Source organism: Pogonomyrmex barbatus, unplaced genomic scaffold (genome assembly GCF_055798465.1).
Source record: "Pogonomyrmex barbatus isolate J1 unplaced genomic scaffold, ASM5579846v1 scaffold2, whole genome shotgun sequence".
NCBI lineage: Eukaryota > Metazoa > Arthropoda > Insecta > Hymenoptera > Formicidae > Pogonomyrmex > Pogonomyrmex barbatus.
The window spans coordinates 25,182,320-25,194,811 of NW_028297116.1; the positions used below are offsets into that span (position 1 = coordinate 25,182,320).

Here is a 12,492-nt window from a genome sequence, read left to right on the forward strand (position 1 = left end):
CATCTACGAATAATGCGCTATTATTTTGAAATGATTTTTGCAATATTTAATAAATTTTCCTTATAAGCGATATATTTTCTTCTAAGGCGTTTTCAAAAATGCAAAACTAGATTATTTAAAAAAATCTATAATTTATATACTATTATTTCAAAATAATATCGATTTTTACGGTGCAAACAATTTTATTAAACAATTTTATTCCGTAAACAATTTTATTCTTTAGGTGAGCAGAAATATGCCTACCTAATTAATCCAATAAATTTGATTTATCAATTTAATAAATTGAATGCATGAATTGACATCTACACACTTATGTGTAAATGTTACTACTATTGTTACTAATATTACTACTATTTCCATATAATTTCAATTTTTATATCGTAAATCTTAAGTAATCTTATTTTTAAATAGATATCCTGTAGATAGAAGTATAAATAAATTAAATATACATGCCATGTATATATACAATATATACAATATATATATATATATATATATATATATATAATATATATATAATAATAGAATACATTTTTTATTGGATTTAAAAAGCGGATAAATAGCACATTATTATATAATTTATTTACTAAATTTTGATTAAATAGGAAGGGCCAGCTAAGCAGAATTCGGCAGGGACAAGACAACTTAATATAATTTTGTAATTTTATAATAAAGTCATGTTACGCGTAACCAATACTTAAAAGAAATAAGTGAAAAGGCAAACAGTTAAAAATATTAAATAAACTACGTTTGACAAATTAGCAAGAGATATTTTTAACATATTATATATCTTTATTTTATCTCTTGTATATTTTTAAAATAACAATCAAAAGAAGGATATAAAAAAGGTTAACAGATTGAATATTATTTCTTTATTTGCATTAATCATATTATCATATTTATCGTAAATAAATTTGTAACGCAAATATTTTCTTAACATAGATAATAATTACACAATTATTAAAATTCAAAATTTATTTTCCGGCAAAAATCTCGTCGTTCTTCGCGATGAAAAATAGTGGGAAATGCAAATTATATTCAGTCCAGCATTCATGTTTAGTAAGATGAAAAATATGTTCAAGATATCGGATTAATATCAATTTTAAGTAATTATTTGGCATCGAACTAACTGTCACTGAAGAAAAGAGTAATAAAAATAAAAGACGTCTTTACGTCATGTGGTGATTCAGTTATTTTAATAATATGAATATAGTTTAGAAAATAAAAGAATTTTTCATTCAACTAGCAATAATCAAGACTGTCAAAAACAATAAACAATTTAATGCAATTTTGTTATTTTCCTAACAAATTGTTATTAATTGATATAAATTATATTAATAGTAAGTAAAAAATAGATAACGTGACAAATATAATTGAAAATGATAAATAAATCGTGACTGGCAAATTCTGTCCTCTATCTTGGTTTTAAAAAGATCCTTATCATACTGATAATAATGAGGATGTTTACGATTGAATTAGAGAGAAATGTTTATTAACTACACTTGCATTAATCATGACGAATCGGTATATTAGAGAAATAGCGCAAAACAACAAAGTAATCGACCGTCAGCTTGTGACACGTAATGTCATACTTTGATATTATTATTAATAACAAGATAAGAATATTCAAATAAATTACCAAAGAGTACAAAAAAAATGTGGGACCAATGCTCTTCCGCCACAAATCTGTAGCTGAATTTATCAAGTCAATATATAAATACATCTTAATGTCAAATATGTCGGCATATATGATCGAACCATTCATAGTAATTCGTGATCCCATTGGTCCCACATTTTTTTTGTACTCTTTGATAATTTATTTGAATATTCTTATCTTGTTATTAATAATAATATCAAAGTATGACATTACGTGTCACAAGCTGACGGTCGATTACTTTGTTGTTTTGCGCTATTTCTCTAATATACCGATTCGTCATGATTAATGCAAGTGTAGTTAATAAACATTTCTCTCTAAGATGAAAAATATATTCGAGATATCAAATTAATATCACTTTTAGTAATTATTTGGCATCGGAGAAAAGAGTAATGAAAATGAAAGACGTCTTTACAAGATACACAAATGATGTAATTGTTACTTGTGTCACAGCTTCCATGAGAAATCCAAATAACGAATTTTATATGTATGTCCCGATAGTAACTGCTGCCAACAAATTTCTTCTTTTGAAGTTGTATATATTTAGAACTTGCCTTGCTTAATATGTATACTTAAATTGACATTATTTATTCCTTTAACAATAGCAACTTTTTTGAAGATCTCATAAAAAATACTATAAAAAAATTAGTAAAAATTAAAAAAGTAAAAAATATCGTATGACCAAACATGTTGCAATTAATGATGAAGAGCAGAAGCAAAGATAGTAAGACGAATTTAGTTATCGACGAAATAGTTGTACAGGTATGCACTTTTTCCTTTCGATAACAACTTGACGTTAATGTGTTTCGCCGCTCATGAAATTGTTGTGAATCAGGACGTATAAAGAGGACTTTAAAACGGAATCGTTTAAGTTTCAGTATATAACAATAGGCGAGCACGTTATGAAGTGGTTAATGATATGGAATAACCAATGAGACTCTCGCCGTGGCGTCAGATTTCTTAAATTATGCATTAAAGATTGTAAATTACTTCTGACATGGCCAGGAATGAAACCCTTTAGTATAAAGTGAAAAAGAAAGATATACATAGATACCTATACATGGACTTCATCATGATTCTAAATATTTTTAAAAACCAGAAAAATTTGAGTCGAAGAGCGATCTTTTGGTGAACAGAAAAGATATATTTTAAATTGATGCTCATTTTCTTTTCGGTTTAAACGCGAGGATGTGCATAGATGTAATAGATTCGCATTGTTGGAAATAAAACTTTTGCTGTCTCATCTATTGGCATGTTGCAAACTGAAAATATGTGAAAAAATCGTTACCGCTTAAGATCGGTAAAAATAGATTAAACATGACAGTGATAGAAGTTTTTGATTAATTATCAAAGCAAAATACGCATCATTTTATTGTAGCTAATACTGAGAAAACCCAGTATAAGAAAATTTAATTTTTTTCTAATTTTAAAAAGTTAGAAGCAAGAAGTACATAACTGTACATAACTGTATACTTCGAAAGCGATTTAAATTTGAGAAATAAGAAAGAACTAAAAATAAGAAAGAAGATTAAAGCAATGCTTTATTGTTGATTTTACAACAAAAGATGTCTATACTGATGCAAAATAAGGCAAATTATAAAAGGCAAATTATATTTGCCTTTGATCAATGTCAGAATCAATTTTGTTCAAGTATTCATATTGATGCTAGTTTAATTTGTGCCAAAAGAAAACAAAGAAACATTATTACACGGTGAAGACAAAAGAAGATAAAATGAGCAGTTATGCGTATGATTAATTATTTCATAATTATTACTATATGATCTGTTGTACTTTGTATGTAAATTTGTACTAATTGCTTTTCTAGAAATTTTAATCTAATTATTATTTTAATATCTTTTTTTTTTCCGTTATTTAGTTAATTATCCAAATAACCTAGTTTGATATTAATTTTATAATTTATTTTGCTAACTACATAAATGTATTAATTGCCATTTTAATAAATATTAATTCATTTAATTATTCTTAAGTTTTCTTAAGTTTTCTTTTTTTTTTAAGCTTACTGTTTTTTATTTACTATTTCTTTTGTTTACTTAAAATCGCAATATTCTTGCATAAAATATATTTCTTACATGATAAAATGGAATTATTAGCTTTTGTTATGAAAGAAAATGATAAGAAAATGGTCAACATATTGACATGTTATATAGATAAGATTATATCAACAATAATTGTACTTTATTGGATCGACAAATCCAGATATCAGGAGACATGGTAATGTCTCGAGTGTCAAATCAACCGAGAATACTATGTGTGACTTTACGCGAGTCGGCGAGATGCGAGTATCCGAAATTATCGAATGCTTTCAATAACGGCTAAACCGATCAAATTCTAAGTTGATCGATAGTTTGAGTTCGACTTGCATTATAAAAGTATTTTTATTTTTTTGCTACGTGCCCTACGAGCGGAGATACTGCTACGCAAAGTTTGGAAAATTTGGAAATTTTTACTTTAAGAAACGTCGTCATTATTATCATCGTCGCCCGACATGGTCGCCATACGTCGCGTACGGTTGCAATTTGCGAGATGCTATCGAGCCCAAGTAGATCCAATATATGTACACTGTGCGACAATGATTCGCGTAGTATAATAATAACTAATTAATCTTTTATTTGTTTCGTCTTTCTTTCTTTTTCTAATTTAAAAATGCATAAATTATATCTTCATCGTGTTACAGGTCATGCATTTTTATATTTATCTCTGTATAAATACATAATTCGTAATATATGCGTTTTGAATTAAACATTTATTCAAATAGATATAAACGACAACAGATTATAGTAATAAATAGTTAAATAATGTATAAGGAAATAGAAATTTGATTGAAAATTCGTTGGAAAGACGATAACAGCAAGTAATTGCACAAGAATACTAGATCAATTATTCGGATATGCATAATTTTATTTCTAATAAAAGAATATCTTTGAGAAACTTATTATTATAATTTTAATAAATTACCTAATTATCTTAATTTCAATCTTCTTCAGCATTATCGATGTTATCGACCCTGCCTGAGTAAATCAGACCGATAAGTTAGAGCTCCAGCGGGACCGAATCATTGTTGCATAGTGTACATACACTGCCCGTCAATGATTCGCTCGAATCTACAGTGGCCCTGACTTATCCGCCTGATTCATTCGCAAGGTCGATAAGATCTAATGATAAATATGCGCGCATCGAAACGGACACATTAGCAATAATCTAGAATAATAAGAAAAATAATAAACACATTAATTTTTTTTATTTGTTCCATCTTTCTTCTCTCTTTCTCTAATTTAAAAAGAAATGCATTTAAATTATATTTTTATCATTATATTGTTCGTTCGTATCGATTTTTATATCTATATAAACATATATTTCGTAACATATTATGCTTCTAATTATAAATTATGCTAAATAATTGATCGAGTATTCTTCTACAATTGCAATTAGAATTCATGCACTTATAAATGTTTCTAGATTATTACTATATATTTCTTTTGATAAGCGCATACTTATCATTATTAACTTGTTGACCCAGCAGATCATTAGATCGATAAATTAGGGCACTGTAGGATCCAGCGAATCATTCGCGGGTAGAGTACAATATGTTTCAGGAAAAATTGAGAAATCATCTCTAACTATAATCCCTGCTCCTTATGTCATGATTCAGATTGACTGATTATTAATAAAAGATCTCTACCAGTTCAAGATTCCGCAGCCTTCGCAGCGATGTGTACATACGCATAACGAGAGTAAGAAAGTAGAAAACGAAAGAGTGAGCGAGATCGTATACTTGCTCTTTTTCCGCGCGTCCGATTGGCGGACAATCATGTCGTTGAGTTTCACGGCGAGTTTGACAATTGGGGATGATTTGTTTTGGAGTGTAAGTGATTGATGTTTATGTGCCATAATCTGTTATTTTACAGGTAAGTTCTAAGAAGCAATATAAATACTGCCATTTTGATATTGTCCTTTTGCATACGCGTTTGTGCTTTTTTCCAGAAATCAAAACTAGAAGTGTTCAGGTATTATATCTGTACAGATTGTTGTACAATTCTTGATCATATTGATATAATATATTTATTTAAACAATATATCAAAAAGATAAATTTAATAATTATTAATAAAACTGAATTATCTTTTCAATGAAATTGTATTAATAAAAGTATAATAAAAAAACATGTTGCACTTATACGAAAATTACATGTATCATACATTTTCAGGATATTTAGAAAAAAATTGTAAAGCATCATCCTGAAATACTTCAATAAATTTTAAGTAAATTAAGGAGAAATATTAAACATTAAAAAGCACAAACATATACATACGTAAAAGTACAATACAATGAAAAATACATGCATTCAAAATGACAGTACTCATATTGCTTCTTAGAACTTATCTACAAGATAATAGATTATGTTACACAAACATCACTTACACCGAAACGAACTATCAACAATTGTCAAACTCGCCGTGAAACTCAACGACATCGTCGACCGCCAATCGGACGCGTGGAAAAAGAGGAAATATATTATCTCGCTCGTTCTTTCGTTCTCTATCCTATTTACTCTCGTTGTGCTTATTATAAAAAAAATGTCAAGTATAAAAGTGTCGAGACATGCTTTTCGATCATAGTAAGATGATTAATATTACAAAATGTCTGATATCACTATAAATTACCTTTTTACAAAAAGATAAAAAAAGGGTGTTAAAATTTATCTAAATCGCATTTATTTAAATATTCAAGATCATAAAAAAATAGAAATAAAATCTAAGTATATATCTTTGCACATAAGAGTTTTCCTATTTAAACCTAAGTGTTATATCATAATCTTATTAAATTCAAATAGTATCTAATATTCAACTCTAATATGTATATCATTTATATATAAAAGATTTGATATCGAAAATGTGACGCTAAGTTATAGTCCTATTATAAAAAAGCAATGGCCTAAAGATGTTAAAGATATTTATATACTATTTATATACTATTTTTATAAAAATAACTACTAAACATGTATATTAAGCAATATATCATAGTTATATTTAACACAAATGTTTATATAAAGAAAATGTCAATTATATTTGTTATATAAAAGGTGTCAAGCATAGACGTGCTTTTCAAACACAAAAAATGCTTAACACTACAAAATGCGTGACATCATTAAAAAAAATTTTTTTTTAAGTAAAAAGGGTGTCAATAGAAGCGCGCTTGAAAAAAAAAAAGAAACTGTTGTACCAAGTTAAAAAATAAAATCTAACTGATAATATCTTTTATTTTAAAGAAATAGAACCTAAATGGTACGTATCTCTGTATCTTCATTGAAGAATCTTTTACTCTAATCCATATGATAGCAGTGTTAATTCTTTAAAAAAAATTATGTTACGAAATTGCATACCTCACTCAATTTCAGTTATGATTAAATTAAAAAATAAAATCTAAGTGCTAGTATCTTTGTGATCTTTGTGATCTTATTTATTGAAGAGTCTGCCTATTCAAATGGTACTAGCTTTAAAAAACAAAAATACAACAAAAATTAAAAAACAAAAAAATTTGTTTCCACTTTGCCCATTCAACTCAAATGATATAATTTGTATAAAAGATTTGATATCAATAACTGGCTCCAAGTTATAATTCTAAAAAAGATAAAAAAAGGTTTTTAAATATAGTAAGATAAAACACAAGTGACAGTAGTCTTAATTATTTTTAAAAAATATTGATATCATAAAATTTAATTTAACTAATAAGCGTTTAATTTAACTAATATGTATATCATTTATATAAAAGATTTGATATAAAAAAAACGGCGCCAAGTTATAGTTTCAGTTATCTCAAAAGTTAAATGTGCAATTGCTTTTAAAAAATATAAATCAATCAATAATTCGTATCTTTGTATTCCCATTGAAATCTTCTTATTCTAAAACACAAGTGATAGTAGCTTTAATTCTTTTTAAAAAATAATGATATGATAATAAAATTGCATTTAACTTAACTAATATATGTATATCATTTATATAAAAAAATTTGATATCAAAAAAGACGCCAAGTAATAATCCCATTACCTCAAAAGTTAAATTCTAAAACCCAAATGGTAGTAGCTTTAATTCTTTTTCAAAATTATCGTGATATCATAAAATATTATAACTTGACGCCAGTTATTGATATCAAATTTTTTATACAAATAATATCATTTGAGTTGAGTTGGTAATGTGGAAACAAATTTTTTTGTTTTTTAATTAAAGCTAGTACCATTTGAATAGGCAGACTCTTCAATGAATACAAAGATCATAAAGATACTAGCACTTAGATTTTATTTTTAATTTCACAATTAGATCACAATTAGAAATTTGAGTTAGGTATGGCAATTTCATAACATAATTTTTTTAAAGATTTTATCGAGAATGTCTGATCCAATCAAAGACGTATCCGAGATTTTAACATGTAGTCGTGCGTAATAGATCCCCACCACATGTTACGATATATAAGAGAATAAACTGCTCGTATAAATAGTAATTGACCATCGCAGTCCGACGCAGTTACAGCATCCTAACGTTTAGCAACTTAATAGCGCCACATTAATGTACTAATAAGAGTAAACTGTGCGTTACAATTTGTGAATTCAGTTGTATAGTGTAAAAACTGTTATCAATATGATATATGTAATCATTTTATCGACGATAGCAGGTGCTCTAATCCTGTATTATTTTCTCTTTAAAAACATGAATTACTTCAAGAAATATGGAATACCGCATGTGAAACCTCTTCCTATAGTTGGAAACATGGGACCGGCTATTTTCCGTCAGCAATCACTGACTGATTTTGTTAAAATGATGTATAATTTAAATCCTAACGCCAAGTATGTCGGCATGTATGATTTTTGGCAAAATCCAATCATAGTGCTCCGTGACCTTGAGCTTATTAAATCCGTCACATTGAAACATTTTGACAACTTTATGGACCACTTTGGTGTCCTTGATGAACAACAAGATCCATTTTTCGGCAAAAACCTCATCGCCCTTCGCGGAGACAGGTGGCGTGAAGTACGATCTATATTGAGTCCGGCTTTTACATCTAGTAAAATGAAAAGTATGTTTAAGCTAATGTCGAATTGCGGTGTTAACTTCAGCACTTATTTGACGCAACTGCCACCAGAGAAGAGGACAATGGAACTAAAAAACATCTTTACAAGATACACAAATGACGTAATCGCTACTTGCGCTTTTGGTATCAGCGTTGATTCTATGAGAAATCCGAAAAATGAATTTTTTGTGTACGGTACAGAAGCAACTAATTTCAGCGGTTTCTCTCTTTTGAAGTTTTTTATAATGAGGAATTTTCCTTGGTTAGCACGAATAGTCAAATTGACATTTATTCGTGAAAAAATAACACATTTTTTCCGAGATCTTGTAAAAACTACTATAAAAATAAGGGATGATAATGGTATCGTTCGTCCAGACATGTTACAATTGATGATGGAAAATAGAAGTAAAGACAAGGCGGAATTATCAATTGATGATATGGTAGCACAGGCATTCATTTTTTTCTTTGGGGGCTTCGAAAGTACCTCCACATTAATGTGTTTTGTCGCTCACGAAATCGCAGTAAATCAGAATATACAAAAAAGACTTCAAAATGAGATTAACCAGGTCTTGGAAGAAACCAACGGTGAAGCATCTTACGAAGCTGTTAATGGTATGGAATATTTAGATGCTGTGATCAACGAGGCTTTGAGGATGTATCCGATTGTTGTGGCATTGGATAGACTATGTTTGAAAGATTTCGAATTACCGCCAACATTACCAGGCATGAAATCTTTTACTGTAAAGAAAGGACATGGCATATGGATACCGGTTCATGGTCTTCATCATGATCCTAATTACTTTGAAGAGCCGGAGAAGTTTGATCCTGAAAGATTTCTGGATGAGCAGAAGAAAGACAGTCTCAACTGCGGAGCTTATCTTCCTTTTGGTATTGGTCCTAGGATGTGCATAGGCAACAGATTCGCGTTATTAGAGACGAAGGTTCTGCTTTTCCACTTGCTGGCACGTTGCGATCTGAAACCTTGCGAGAAGACAGCAATTCCGCTCAAGATTGCTAAGGGTGGCCTTACCATAAAACCTGAAAGTGGATTCTGGTTAAGCATAATGCCAAGGAATAATATCCATCATACGCCTGCAGTTAATGCTGCTAACAAGACAGGCTAAATAGTAAGAAGAAAGAAAAAAATTAGTTCCAATAAATCTTTAAAAAATTGTAAATAAATTAAATAATTTCTTGTATTTTTTTAGGTAATAGTATAAAAATCATTAAAAAAACAAAATTATCGAAATGAAAAATTATATAATCAAAAACAAATATATTATCAAAAACAAATATATTATATATCAGAAATATAAAAATTTTATATATATATATATATAAAAATTAATATCATGTATGTATATTAGAAATAATTGATTAATGTTTGCTAAAATAATTATTACAGATATTATTACAGTTCATGAATATTTATTAATTTGATGAGTCATATGAATTTTATGAAACACATGTCTTTAAATAGCATATGTACCATTTAATTGGATTAAATGTTTGAAAATATATCTGATAAATCGAATAAAAGAATAATCAATTGTCTGCATGCCAAATTTGCGACAAATTTCTCTGTATTGACCAAAGAGGATTTGTATTGGTTTCACGTTCTCTCATGTAGTTGCATGATAGATATAACAGTCGTATAATGTATTCGGCTACGTGATTGGGCGTTTCCAGAGACACGATACGAGCTTGTGAATGCCGCTTTAATGAGCGGTCGGAAGAGCGTGCGCTCCCTCAGCGGCTACTGCTCTTCTAAAGGAATCGCGACTCGTGGCCTTCGACAGATAAACCAGATCCTGTCAAATAAAGCACTTGCGAGTCGCACTATCGTTATTAAACCAACTGAACATTTTGTTGCGGTTGATTCACTTGATTATTAGATACAGTTATCTTTTATTACCAGTGATCCTTCTAATTTAGATAATTAATGACTGATTAAACAACTTAATTGTCATTGATCGAATTCAATGCCTAATATATTAACAAAATAATGGGCAAATAAAATAAAAAATGTTTATATTCTTGTACACTAGAATAACATATATAATACTTTTTTATGTATTGTATCTCAATATCTGATATCAATAAAGCAAACATGTTGAAAGCTCTGTAAATTGGAACAGAATTACTAGTATCGATAATAATTTTAGTATAAAAAAAATTAAAAAATCTTATTTAGTAAACAACTTATGACTTTTTAATAAGAAAATTTAAAACTTTATAACTGACAAAATAAAATTTCATACGTAAGATGTATGTACTCCGTAAGACTTCAGTAAACTTCAGTAAAAATGCTATTATCAGTTTCCTGAGATGCGTGTTCGAAGAATCATTCTCTGACTCGATAAAAGTACCTCTTCTAATCTAATTCACTTACCATTGAAAAGGGACCGCATGTTGGAGAAGGGCCAAGAATTGATGAAGTAGAGATCATAAGGGTAGCTTGAAACGATGCATTGTCTCACTATGAGGAAACCGAACAAGATAAGTGGCAAAAACACTCTTACAATCATTTTCGCAAAAAATTTTTCATTCTATTTTATCCATTATAATTCCCAAATACATTATATTAAATATTAAAACCAAAAGATTAAATAATTTAGTTTATTGTTGAAATTTATTGTTTAATTAATAACAGTATTTATTTTTAAAATCTTACTAAATTTTATTTTTTAATATACAATATTTTCACAATTATTAATTATTCAATATTACCCTTGTAATTTTCTTTCTAAATTCTATCCATTTTATCCATATATATTTAATATGCAAATATCTTTTTTACAATAATTTTTTTATAATTTTCTCTGAAATTGTCATATTACTAGATTATGATCACATACTATAAATTGTCATTATTAATACGCACACGCACGCACGCACGCATGCGTGTGTGTGTGTGTGTGTGTGTGTGTGTGTGTGTGTGTGTGTGTGTGTGTGTGTGTGTGTGTGTGTGTGTGTGTGTGTGTGTGTGTGTGTGTGTGTGTGTGTGTAAGAAGAGAAGGGTGTGCGTCACGGCGGGGCCCGACCACGAACCAGTCGTGAAACTCGTAATTATTTTTGCGAAAAAATACCACCTCAGGAATCGAACCTGAATCTCCTGCTTACCGGGCAGGCATCTTATCCCTTCGACTACCGAGGCATGTGATGATATTTATCGTAAATAACGTATTTAGAATAACACGTCAACAATACAATGATACATACATATATACATGTATTCTTTCGAACCCCCACGACCAGTACTCCAGAGAGATGATAGTCCTATTCTCTCGATGGATGCAGGTCGGACTGCAGCGGCGACACCCTCTTTGCCATTGGCAAATATATAAATAATTCTCCTGAAGCACGACAGGAGAGATTGCATCAAGTATGGCTCGAGCCCCCGAATAAGAAGGGAGAGTGTGCGCACGGCGGGGCCCGACTACGAACCAGTCGTGAAAACTCGTAATGTATAGGTATGTACGTATGTATGTGTGTATATATACATATATATATACATATATACGTACATACCTATATATGTATTTCATATATAGTTACGTTATTCTGCTATGAATTCTATTGCAAGATCTAAATTGTATAAAAATCAATTCTTAAGTCTTAAAATCAGATTGATGTGCACATATTTATTTAATATCAAGTAAATCGTTTCTTATCAGTTAATTGAAAGTTAATTGCAAGTATAAGCACCGGTTACAAGTTCTTTCATGTTTTTTGTACCTATTTGCGTTTCTTGGAT

The 12,492-nt window shown here is 29.1% G+C and overlaps 1 pseudogene across 3 annotated transcripts; it reads left to right on the top strand.

The window, feature by feature from the left end:
• The first annotated feature begins 8,147 nt into the window (after positions 1 to 8,147).
• LOC105424962 (cytochrome P450 9e2 pseudogene) lies at positions 8,148 to 10,864 on the top strand (annotated as a pseudogene). Of its 3 annotated transcripts, XR_016139185.1 has the most exons (3): positions 8,148 to 9,862; positions 9,944 to 10,089; positions 10,425 to 10,864. The product of XR_016139185.1 is annotated as a cytochrome P450 9e2 pseudogene, transcript variant X2 (transcript). The 3 variants fall into 3 exon arrangements; XR_016139184.1 differs by having other exon boundaries at positions 9,944 to 10,864; XR_016139186.1 differs by lacking the exon at positions 9,944 to 10,089.
• The last annotated feature ends 1,628 nt before the right edge of the window (positions 10,865 to 12,492 follow it).